Here is a 12,057-nt window from a genome sequence, read left to right as displayed (position 1 = left end):
CCCCAAAGCATGATGTTTCCACCCCCATGCTTCACAGTAGGTATGGTGTTCTTTGGATGCAACTCAGCATTCTCTCTCCTCCAAACACGACGAGTTGAGTTTAGACCAAAACGTTCTACTTTGGTTTCATCTGACCATATGACATTCTCCCAATCCTCTTCTGGATCATCCAAATGCTCTCTAGCAAACTTCAGACGTGCCCAGACATGTACTGGCTTAAGCAGGGGGACACATCTGGCACTGCAGGATTTGAGTCCCTGGCGGCATAGTGTGTTACTGATGGTAGCCTTTGTTACTTTGGTCCCAGCTCTCTGCAGGTCATTCACTAGGTCCCCCCGTGTGGTTCTGGGATTTTTGCTCACCGTTCTTGTGTTCATTTTGACCCCACAGGGTGAGATCTTGCGTGGAGCCCCAGATCGAGGGAGATTATCAGTGGTCTTGTATGTCTTCCATTTTCTAATTATTGCTCCCACAGTTGATTTCTTCACACCAAGCTGCTTGCCTATTGCAGATTCAGTCTTCCCAGCCTGGTGCAGGTCTACAATTTTGTTTCTGGTGTCCTTCGACAGCTCTTTGGTCTTGGCCATAGTGGAGTTTGGAGTGTGACTGTTTGAGGTTGTGGACAGGTGTCTTTTATACTGATAACAAGGTCAAATGGGTGCCATTACTACAGGTAATGAGTGGAGGACAGAGGAGCCTCTTAAAGAAGTAGTTACAGGTCTGTGAGAGCTAGACATCTTGCTTGTTTGTAGGTGACCAAATACTTATTTTCCACCATGATTTGCAAATAAATTCTTTAAAAATCAGACAATGTGATTTTCTGGATTTTTTCCCCCATTTTGTCTCTCATAGTTGAGGTATACCTATGATGAAAATTACAGGCCTCTCTCATCTTTTTAAGTGGGAGAACTTGCACAATTGGTGGCTGACTAAATACTTTTTTGCCCCACTGTATGTTAACATTTAGTAAATTTATAAACTGCACTTTATTTATTTATTCATACAATTTAAAATCTATTTTTTATTATAAATGCATCCCAATGTGGGAGCGGCTTTGGCTTCACATAACAGTGAAGCCAAATAAAATGTTATCAGATTAAAACCATAAAACAAGTCAGCAACAAGTAATCAAAGAGATGGAACACAGTAGCAAAGATTAAGCCAAAACTTGGGGTAAACAAATAGATTTTCAATTAATACTAAGATTTTACAAAATTACAAATTATATGCCACCCAGAGTTGTTAGAAGTCACACAGCATATAAAATTGATAAATAAATGAATAAGATTTGCAACAACTCTGACAGCAAAGGGAAGGAATTCTAAAGACAAGGCACCTACTGTATATCAAGACCTAGTCCTCATTTGGATTGCTGAATAGCCTGCAAAACAGGCACCTTCAAGAGCTCTTTAGTAGTGTGTAACTGATTGGTCAGATATAACAGAAAGTATGATTCATTTGCTTTTTTAGTCCTAAACCAACATTAGATAGCCAGCCCATGAGCAATCTTTCTTATAACCTCAGACTGCCATATGAAATTTGGTAACAAAGTAATTGAGATTAGGCAGCATATATTTTCCCTTTGAGTGTGTGTGAGTTTTTCCCAAAAGTAAGGGCATGGGGTTTCAGAAAGGCAAACCACTCCTATTACCACCCTTAATCCACCTCCAAAGTCTGAAAAACAAGCTAAAATTGTGCATCCCTGAGGCCTCCCATCATCATTCATAACCATGAACCACCACCTCAAACCATACAAAATGGACCAACAAATGGCACATTTGCCAATACAATTCCCGTGGTACAGACGTCTCGAGGAACATCCTGGAACATCCTGAAGAATTCACCCATTTTGGGAAAGGAGTGAGGGAAGATTAATTAAAGAAAGGGTCAAAAGAAAATGAAATATAGGAGACAAAGTGAGTAAAGAGAAAAAGCCAGCAGGAGTTTCCCTGAGGAAAGAAGAGTAACTAAAGAAGCTGTGTAGTCTGAGGAAATGGCAATGAGCTTTGTGGGCTGAAAAGATTATGTCCTGGATAACTGCTGATTGCAAGAAGTACTATATGTCCTGAGAGCTGGTCATTGCACACTGTGGGTAATTGGTGACAGTGTCCTGCTGTAATAGGAATAGGAATAGAAGGCAGATTGATTCCAGGGAGTGACGTCACTGAGTGAGTAAAGAGGGAGAGCTAACAAGAGTCTGAGCAGTGAATGCTCTGAGCATTCAAAGGGGAAAAAAAAGAAATAATGCAGAATAGCAGACATGATGGTAAATCTCTAAATTATCCCTTCTCACTGATACATGTGGGGACAAATGATACTACAAAGAATAATTGTAACACCAGACTTTGAACATCTCAGAAGACAGAAACTTAAGGCTCACGTGAATTTCATCCATCCTTCTACTCTACCAAAAAGGACTGAAAATGGAAAGAAAATACTGTAGATCAATGCAAATGGGGTCAATTGGAGAAATTTGGGTTCCTGACCATGGCCTGAATTATAAACTTGATAGAGTGCTGGCATGAGAACAATTGTACCTCACAGGGACTAGAAAAAATGTGTTTGGCCAAAGCATGGTAAACTTGTTTAGGAGGGCTTTAAACTGAATCTGGTGAGAAATAAAAATTAAAACCATGAAATAAGGACTTGGGACTATAAAAAGTTGGAGTGTTGCTGAAATTGGGCACCTTAAATCACTCAGATAAAAATCAAAAAGATAATTAGGTCATTATGTTCATGGCCTTCATTGTCACCATACAAATGCTCAGAGAATGGGAAATAAACATGATGTGTTTGAGCTCTAAATACAGAAAGGCAAGTATGATTTAGTAAGGGAGATCTGATGATATACATCCCATGATTGCATACAGCAACTGAAGGATACCATTTGTACAAAGGAAAGGAAACAACAGAGGAGTTACACAGTATGTTAAAAATATAAATTCCTGCTCAGAAATCCATATAAATGAATTTTGCAACTTTGTAGAGAGTATCTGGGTTAAACTAAATGAAAGGACAAATAAAAGCAATATTGTTGGAGCTCACTATCACCCTCCTAGCTTAGGACAAAATGTAGATAATGCCTTCCTAAAGCAAACTGTAGATCTTTCATAGAAGCATGCAATAATAGTAAGGGGAAACTTTAATTACTCTACTATCTGCTGGGAAACAAGCTCTACATAATTCCTGATTTGTCTTATTGTCAATTTTCTTTTTAAGAGGGTACAGAAATACATAAGAGGATCAGCAGTGTTGATATCACTCAATAGGAAGAATTATTGAATTAGCAGAAATAGCAGAAACACTGAGGAAAACTGACATGACCACGTAATGCTCAAGTTCTAGATTTTAAGGGACACTTAAACTGAGAGTATTCAAATGCATCTTCTTCTTCATCATCATCATCATCATCATGACAACAACAATGAATCATGCCCTTCATCCACATAGTGACATTGACAGACTCTACTTACCAAGGAGCATAGGTGGGCGTGGAATGTTGCAAGTACACCAGACAGTTGAAGAAGAAAAAAGGGCATTGGAAAAATATCTGAAGGAAAGTGAAGAAGATGCATTGAAGCTAGTATACCATGAAGGCTTACTGAATACCAAACAGACCAAACTGGCCTATAAGAAAGACCAAATGAAAACAGGAAAGATACATGGCAAGGCAAAGTTTTACATGGCCAGTACACAAAAAAACACTAGCAGGCAAAGCAGATAACAACAAAACCTGGCAATGGCTAAGAGCAGGAAAGTTGAAGAAAGAGAGGGACTAATTCTGGCTGCACAAGACTAAGCCTTATGAAAAAATTCATATAAAGCCAGAATTGAGAAGACAGCAACAGACATCTCTGCAAAGAAGCTGAAGAAACAGTGGACCACCTAGTTAGTTGCTGCAAGAAGATCTCACAGACTGACTACAAACAATGGCATGACAAAGTAGCAGCAATGGTGCATTTGGATAACTGCAAGAAATACCATTTGCCTGCAAGCAAGAACTGGTGGGATCTCAAAACAGACAAAGTAATAGTAAATGAAGAAGCTAAAGTGCTCTGGGACTTTAGAATTCAAACAGACAAGCACCTGTCACACAACACCCCAGACTTAACAATTGTTGATAAGAAAGACAAAAAAGTCTGGATAGTGGACACTGCAATACCTGGAGACAGCAGAAGAGAAGAGAAAGAACTGGAGAAAATCACAAAATACAGTATAAAAGACCTGCAAACAGAAATAGAACAACTATGGCAAAAGAAAGCAAAGATAGTACCAACAGTTATAGGTGCCTTAGGTGCAATCCTAAAACATCTGGAGCACCACTTGAAGACCATTGGCATTGACAAAGTCACCATCAGTCAACTGCAAAAGACAGCTTTACTTGGAACAGCTTATATCCTATGATCATACTTTTAACACCATCAAACAACCACATCTGCCTATCCCAGGTCCTTGGGGAGGACTCGATAGGTGGATAAAAATGCCAAATCCAGTCTAAACATCTGGCTGGCTGTGCAACCAACCATAATAATAATAATAATAATAATAATAATAATAATAATAATAATAATAATTTTGTATGCCTCCCAACGTCCCTGGTTGGCTCACAACAATCAAAGAAATTACAATAAAATCAATAAAAGATAGAAGATGGCAAGCGTAACAGACCAGATGGAATGAAGTGAGGGGTGTTACTCTCTCTCACCAAAAGCCAGGTCTTCACCACTCTTCTGAACAACAGCAGAGTGGGTGCCATCTGATCTTGGGGAGAACTTCATCCCAGAGGCAGGCATTGCTACAGAGAAGGCACGCTTTTGAGGTCCCAAAAGATGACATTGTCTTGGATTTCAGAAAAGCAGGTTATAATAAATTCAAGGAGCTCAAGATGGATGGGAATTCCTGAGGAAGGAGATATTAAAAGCTCAGTTGTAAACAGTTCCAATGAGGAGAAAAAAATGGAGGAGGCAGGAAATAATATTGCTCTACAAAAAAAGAAAATCTGAAAACAAAAAAAGGGCACAAGAAATGCAGTGAAGAGGAAAAAATGCTAGAAATGAATGTGTTCTACCAGGAACCTGAAGGACTGCCTTGCCCCCACGATTTTAACCCGTCCCACCCGATCTCACAGAGAAGGCATGCTCCGGACCCCCACAGTAAAAGAACTTCGATTAGCAGGGTCCAGAAGGCGGGCCTTCTCTGCTGTAGCCCCCGCCCCTTGGAACATCTTGCCCCTGGGGGTGAGACAGGCCCCCTCACTCCAGGCCTTTCGGAGGGATTTGAAGACTTGGCTCTGCCATCTGGCCTGGGGCGGGGAAGGAGGATGTCAGAAATGGGGTTGGCTAGCCCCTTAGCAGCCTGGTGTGGCCTCTATCGGCCTCTTGGATTTTTTAGCCTTTTTATCTCTGTAAGTGTGGTTCTTTTATAACTTTTAATCATGTAAGCCGCCAGAGTCCCCCACTGTGGGGAGATGGGCGGGGACAAGTCTATTAAATAAATAAATAAATAAATAAATAAATAAATAAATAAATAAATCTGTAGAAGAGCAGAATGAAGGCGCAGAATTGAGGGTTGAGAATGATGTAATCATGGTATTAGAATACCTCTTTATTTTGAATTAGTTTAAATCCCATTTAGAACTGGAAGTGGTTAGCAGTAACACTGCATTTCTCTTCAGATTTAAAAATGTATATTTACTTCTGGGTAATTTGTTCAAAAAACAAAGTTTTCAGAAGCCTCTAATGAGCAAAATATATATTCTTGGCTAATATATCCTCTCCCTAAAAAAAGAAAAGTAAAGTTTCAGGACTGAGGCATTTAGAAAAGAGAAGCAGGAGAGATGGTGGCATAAAAAACACTTTCTCACATGGATTTTTGCCTTCACAAGTTTCCAAATTTGAGTTCAGGAAGGAAGGAGAGAAAGAGAGAGAAGCAGATTGATGGAAAACATGTATGTGTGTGTGTGTGAACACAATCATGTGTACATGCACTACTTGGCACTATTAGGTATTTAAAATGTTCTGACAGTTCACTGTCACATTTACTTTCAGTTGAACTGTGCTTTTCTACCACTTTTCACTCTAGTATTGCTGTAGTTTTCTTGTAGAACACCTTAAATAACCATTTCTTCCCATGAAAATCGCGGTATTCCCAGGTGAACATAGCAAATGACCTTTTGATGTCATTATCATAGTATTTAATAATTTAATTTTAAATATAACCCCACACTTAATGTAATGTTGATTTTAGTTGTTACATTTGCATCCCATGAGGCAATAAAAAAGCATACATGGGGTGACTCTAATTTTATCCACAGAAAAACTTGAGGTCCCTCAGGTGTTTGGACTATCATCTCCTTACTCTATTTTATTGTACATTAACTGTGTAATAACGGCTAAAGAACATTTAGTTTATGTGTATTTCTGTGTGTGTGTGCACGTGCATGTACATGCATGCATAAATATATACATATAATCAGTGTGTGTAAAGTGGAATTAACATTAAGACCAAACTTAGATGCTGCTAGATCTGGAGCAAATGGTTGTAGAAAAATGCAGGAATAATGTTAATTATTTAAAACTCTCCAGGTTACAGGAAGTGTCTAAAAGCCATATCTAAATATTTATCAATGCTGTTTTAGACAAACTCTGAATAATAATATTCCTGCGATCAAAATTCCTTCTGCCAGAACACCTGCATTAAAAATAAAACACATTCCTGTTATCGACTTCAGGATGCATTTGATCTTCCTGTTTACATACCACATGATAAATCTGCAGTTATTGAAGAAAATGACCCACTCAGGGACCTAATTCCAAATAAGAGTGCTTTCAGTTTATCTGTACACGTGCCAGACTGAGACACAATAGTTTTGAAGACATGCTGAAACAGCTTTCAAAGAGACATTTTCATGATATATGCACATATATTAATATTGTCCCAATGTTGACTGTGATCAAACAGCTTTTGCAGAGTTTAGACAATCCAAAAGCCTAAATAATTACAAAATACTAAAGTAGGATGAGCATCACATCGCAAGTAATAATTACTCTCACAGTATTCAAATCACTCCCAACCTTCCTCTTTCCCCTTTACATTTCCAAAGGCTCCACAAAAAGCTTTAGGAGATAAAACAGTTTTCAAGAGTAAGAGTAAGAGCAGGTCAAGGAGGACTTGCATTTTCTGGTACATGCGATTACCTCATTTTTGATTATCTGCTCTGATCAAGCAGAGCTAACAGCATGTTTAGCCTTCTGTAAAAGCCTACAAAACCTATTTAACCACGGGGACAGTGAGAGAAGAGAAAGATGTGCGCACAACTGAAAATCCATTTGTATTACAGGAAGGAACCCTATTTTGAACCGTTTGAAATTGTCCCTCTTATACCCGTTGTTGCCTTTTGCTCCTTACAAGAACCCCTGTTGCAAAAATAATTGCCTGCAAAACCGTTCTAAAAATTGCCAAAGAATACCCAAGTATTATACCACAACAGTATTAAACATTTCTCTTTAACCCTATGGATTGTTTTGACTTGTTACCTCACCTTAGCTTAGTTTCTTTCAAAACGACAGCCATTGGAACTGCTTGGACTGTTCAAATTTGGCCTGTTGGCCCTAAAGGCTGGCAGTCCTCTCTAGGACACTATTCAAACCCACCGCCCACCCACCGCCCACCCCCCTTATTCTCAGGTTTGTCAATTACAAAGCAATCCATTTATTAACTCTTTCACCTTTTTCATTAGGTCATGTTTAAGACCTTGTGCTTACATGCCTCTGCCCTCTAGTGGAAGGCACAGGGTCCCATGCCTTCTGCCACGACGCTTCCTCATTTCCTTACCTGTTGAAGGGATCACATTTTGAAGCGAGAAGACTGAGACAGAAATAAAATGGAGTTTTATACAAGGTTCTCTGAACTACAGTTCCCAGAATGCTCCTTGTTATTACCCTTTGTGAAACCTTATAAACAGAGCAGAATTGCCCACTGGGCAATATTAGTTCAAAAATGAGCCAGTGACATCTTTATGTCTGCAGTTTCTTAGGGCTGTTGGGGGCCACATGCCAAAACTTGGGTGGGGCAAGGGCAAAGTTGGTAGGGTTTCAATTTAATTTCAACTTAATCATAGTTAAATTAAATACAATTGGTGTGATTACTCCCCACATATTTAATAATGTCTCTGTTCTGTCACATTATACAATACAATTTGGCAGCAATGTCTGGAGAGTTTCTCAGGATTACATTCAAGGATTTGTACAGAGAATAAGTTGGGGCCCTGTGCCTGGCATAAAGCCAGGTGGCTCTGAGAATCTGGGGTCTGGTGATGTGGAAAACAAAATAGGATTGGGGATTATAACACAATGAAAATGCCACGCACTGTGGTTGATACCAATATAGGCTTTGCACTTATTTTAAAGTGCAGGAAAATAAACATTTCAGTCAACCCATTATGAATGCACATAGAAAACCCTTCCTTTTCGCTAATATCTCTTCTTTTTTCACAACAGCTCCCTGAGCCCTCATTTTTCTTAACCACTGTTGAAGATCATTTTCTGTATCCACTGACATTTCTGAATATAGGTGATGGAGAGTTACAGATGTGAAGAGGAGGGAAGAGAATTTTTGAGTATGGATGATTGAGGAAGATTAAGCAGACACAACTGTGATAGCATGATTTGAAAGCAACAAGATGTTTGTTCAGTGGATTACAATAACTGAATTACAAACGTACTTCATAGTCCAAAGTGAACCTTTCAAATGGAAATGTCTGTTATGTGTAGAAAATGTGTTCTAAATATGCAACTCATTTGTACACCAAAGAAGACTCATGCTGGCTCAGATCAAGGATACATTGAATTTAACATTTGCTGACCACTTCAGTGTTATGTATGTTGTCCAGCTTTAGTGACTTACACATGCAATGCTAAAGTGTTGGTTACAGAACATATTTTCTGAAAACCCTGCTTCCAACACTCTTTGTGTACATAGCACCTGATGAGGCAATCTTGATCTCCTTCTGCACAGAGTTTTGTTGCTGAATTAGTATGAATATATACTGAAGGATGGGAGAAGGCAAACTGTAATGGTGAAATTATTAATGTTTTTGGAGAGTTTATTAGTCATTTTAAAGAAGGTATTAATGAAAACCTAGTGACATTTATTCTCAGTAAGGTTAATGAAATTATTAGAATATGGTCAGAGCTGTCTAAAAATTGGTAAGAAAGCTGCCCATACCAAGTGATGCTCTCTCAAAATTTTACCATAAAATAGAATTTTAGAAAATATTTACAAAATTAAAATTCAGCACTTACACCAAGAGATTAACAATAGAAAGATGTGTGTGATTGCGTGTATTATCACTGGAAGTATATATAAGACATTTGTAATCTTGGGGAGAAAAACACAGTCATCCATATTTAATAATCCATAATAAATCCAAAACAACATTTGTTCAGACAAGAGTAATCCGTTAAGAAAATTATTATTAATATATGATGACTAGATTTGGTTAAATTTATCCTTCATTGGAGCATAACCCTTTGTGTTATTCTTTTCTGACAATGCATTTTCCCATACTTGAATATCACAGATCCAGTAAAATATGAATTTTAATTTTCCAAAGTTTTGTAATAGCAAGGATAGCAACTAACAAGAAGAACTGTTTCTAGTTTTTATATCCCATTCCTATCCATTTATATGCATTAGGAAATGTAGCCAAGAAACTGACAGCGGGATTCATTGTGAAAGATTTGGGGGTAATTTTCCTACTCTCTTCAAACACTTTCAACAAAGAACTCCAACTTAGAGACTGTAAAATTTATCCACTTATTTATACTCCTCCTAAAACCATCTAGAAAATTACAATTTATATCATGTAATTTTAATGGAGTGTAATGCTATTCTTGATGCTTGCTGAAATTGATTTAAAAGGAACTCTATGCCATCAGTGAGACTCCTTAGGTTCAAAACTCAGCCATCCTTCCAGAATTTTTAGACTTGCAAGAGTACCAATTGTATTTTATATTGGGCTTTCCTATAACTTTGATGAGATTTCTGTGATATTAAATGATATCTAGATATAATGTACGTGTGTGTGTGTGTCTTCAGATATATGCAAGTCTTCAATTAATTGCCTTATCTGATGCAACCTCAACAATACAAAGGACTGGTCTGAATTCTTTTCAAGCCCCATTTGTATTTGTGACCATTCTTTTTGCAACATATATTATTGAATCACCTGTAAAGCAAGCAACAAAGCTAGTTTCAGTGCTCATTGAAGTCCAAGCTGGAGAGTCTTCTTTGTTTGCTGGTGCTGTTTCTTGATGTTATAAAACATGGAGGAATAGCATACTAGTATTATTTTATCAGGCTCCAGCATGTCTCTGCTGTCATATTTTTCCTATCCAAACAACCCACTGGCTTGGAGTCCACTTGGCCATGACCTAGAGGGTTTATTCCATATTTCCAGCCTGCAGTCCCTCAGCCTGACTTCTGATCTTATATGTAATTGAATGTTTTCCCCAATTCCTGACCTTCATTTGCAAGTATGTGCACATTTTCATTGCCTCTCTATAGATGGATCCAACTTTCCTTTCCACTCTTTTGTGGTGCTGGGACCCAGTTTTTGGTTCCTTTGTGCTCGACTGCCTATTCTCCAATATACTGCTACTGGCTAAAATATTTAAGGATCTTAGCTACGTATACCTTGGAGTGACTGATTCCAAAATCTGTATTCAGTCTAGGAATAGGATATGTTCAACTCAACGAAGGCATTTTAAAAAAAAGTTTTCTCACTAACATATAACAAATGTGACTTACTAGTATCCAATCGACAAATTGGCTATTGGCCTTTTCTATTCCTTATGAGTAGTCACCTCCACAAAAGTGACAGAATTGGAAGCTATTCTGGATAAAAGAGATCTTGAAAGAAACTGCAGGCCCAGCTTTGTTCCTAAGCAACAACACTCAGCTCAAGACATCTCTTGGAGGGAAGACATTTTGAGGATTCTTTTGTTTTTCTCTTTCTGCAGATTGCTTGGTAGATGCTTAAAGACACATCAAAGGGGGCATACTGAATGATAAAAATAACAGAATGTTTTCGCATTTAACAATGTTTCTATTTTAAAAATTAGGTCAAATTCAAGTTAGTGTGGGCAGGAAAGTTCTGCATTTTTTCTACCAGTTCTCATTCAACCTGATGGCAGAACTTCCTTTAGAAATCATTTCCAAGAAGAAGAGAAATTCAGGGAAATGCTTATGCTGGAGTGTGTCTTCCTCCACTTATCAGATCAGATCTCTGCAGGGTGTGTCCTCTCCTTCCTTCCCTGTATAATCATCTGTCCAGCACTTTGCAGTCTCCCTAGCTTGACTCACTTTGGTTAATCCCAAGAGACAATCTCCCCCAGGGCTTTTTCCGATTGGGACACATGGGCAGTCAGGGGAGCTTCCGAGGAATGGAAAGGCAACAGAAGATGATTGCGCTACACCACCTGCCATTTCCAAAAATAAAGTTCAAAGCCACCAAGAGAAAATTGAAATAAATTCTCAAGTCCCTTGAGACCTAAAGAAGTTGAGAGCTCTGGGATTACTAAAAAGAAAAAGGCTATTTCTTAGTCTCCGGGGGCCACCGATTTTTAAAATTATGACCTGTTGTTGAGGTGTTTTAAGGCAAGGGCACACTGTTTTTAGAGCTGGACTTTGTCTTGGCTACAGTCAAAATAGCCATCACTTCTAATTCTGAAGGGGAATATTGAATTACACTCATAGAAATGTTTAAAGCAAATTCAAGCTGTGATCTGCTCCTAAATGTCTTGCACTTGATTCCAGCTCTGGGCTTTAAGTGGTATTGAGTTATACAGGTCAATGGCCCCAGCACGCTCAGAAATGGACTTTTTCTTTTTAATAATTCCAACCCTCTCAACTTCCTTAGGCTGCGTTTATCCCTCAAGGTCTCAAAGGCTTGTGATCTAAGTTACTATCACAGGAATTTAGCCTTACATAACAACATAAGCAGTACCCTGCTGGATCAGACCTCTGGCCCATCTAATCCATCAGTCTGTTATCATG

The 12,057-nt window shown here is 38.5% G+C and overlaps 1 protein-coding gene across 4 annotated transcripts in view; it reads right to left on the bottom strand.

The window, feature by feature from the left end:
* Positions 1-7,858, bottom strand: part of ATN1 (atrophin 1) — a 53,654-nt gene extending 45,796 nt beyond the window's left edge. Inside the window, exon 1 of one of the 4 annotated variants that reach the window (XM_025165233.2) lies at positions 7,834-7,858. The gene's annotated coding sequence lies outside the window, so the exon portion shown is untranslated. The other 3 variants (XM_088138596.1, XM_025165228.2, XM_088138595.1) reach the window with 3 other exon arrangements.
* Positions 7,859-12,057: the final 4,199 nt, after the last annotated feature.

The sequence above is a fragment of the Python bivittatus genome, unplaced genomic scaffold (assembly GCF_059951505.1).
Source record: "Python bivittatus isolate LINGU-HERP-01145 unplaced genomic scaffold, Pbiv_v1 ctg000270_np1212, whole genome shotgun sequence".
Lineage (NCBI taxonomy): Eukaryota > Metazoa > Chordata > Lepidosauria > Squamata > Pythonidae > Python > Python bivittatus.
Note: the sequence above shows the minus strand (reverse complement) of the source record. Positions and strands in the feature narration are given on the sequence as shown.